At 42.6% G+C, this 451-nt stretch overlaps 1 protein-coding gene and 1 long non-coding RNA gene across 2 annotated transcripts in view; both read left to right on the top strand.

The window, feature by feature from the left end:
• The window catches only part of LOC118327639 (arachidonate 12-lipoxygenase, 12R-type-like), a gene marked incomplete in the record, with an annotated part of 6,616 nt that overhangs the window by 3,629 nt on the left and 2,536 nt on the right, over window positions 1–451 (top strand).
• On the top strand, window positions 1–451 carry LOC118327642. The gene is made up of 3 exons (XR_004796709.1): window positions 1–16; window positions 171–257; window positions 347–451. It is a non-coding gene; the product is annotated as an uncharacterized LOC118327642 (long non-coding RNA).

Genomic DNA, 451 nt, shown 5'->3' with positions numbered 1-451 from the left:
GCATCCACTGTACAAGGTAACTGCGAGAAACAATACTGAACTTACTGCAGTCATAGTTTTTTCAACTTTAATTTTTGTATCTTAACCGTAACCCTAATTTTTTAGTGTGTATATATTTGCAAGTACTTCACACTGAAGCATCAAGATTCCTGACTCCCTCTTTCCCTCAGCTCCTCATACCCCACACTCGCTACACTCTGCAGATCAACTACTTGGCTCGACTTGTTCTAATATCTGAGAGTGGAGTTTTCACACAGGTACCCAAAGACCAACACACCCTGTAGACCAATATCATGTACAGTATTCGTCTCTAACTATGTTTCTCACATATTTGACTGTTCTCTAGTTTGCAGCTTCTGGTGGAGAGGGTTTGATCACAATCCTGAGGAGATCACTGTCCTCACTGACCTACAGCTCCCTCTGTATACCAGATGACATTGCTGAGCGTGGG

This window comes from Morone saxatilis, unplaced genomic scaffold (genome assembly GCF_004916995.1).
Source record: "Morone saxatilis isolate NCDOM2014 unplaced genomic scaffold, NCSU_SB_2.0 Contig17, whole genome shotgun sequence".
In the NCBI taxonomy this organism is placed as follows: Eukaryota; Metazoa; Chordata; class Actinopteri; family Moronidae; genus Morone; species Morone saxatilis.
The sequence above is the reverse complement of the archived record's forward strand: the minus strand, read 5'-3'. Positions and strand labels throughout refer to the sequence as shown.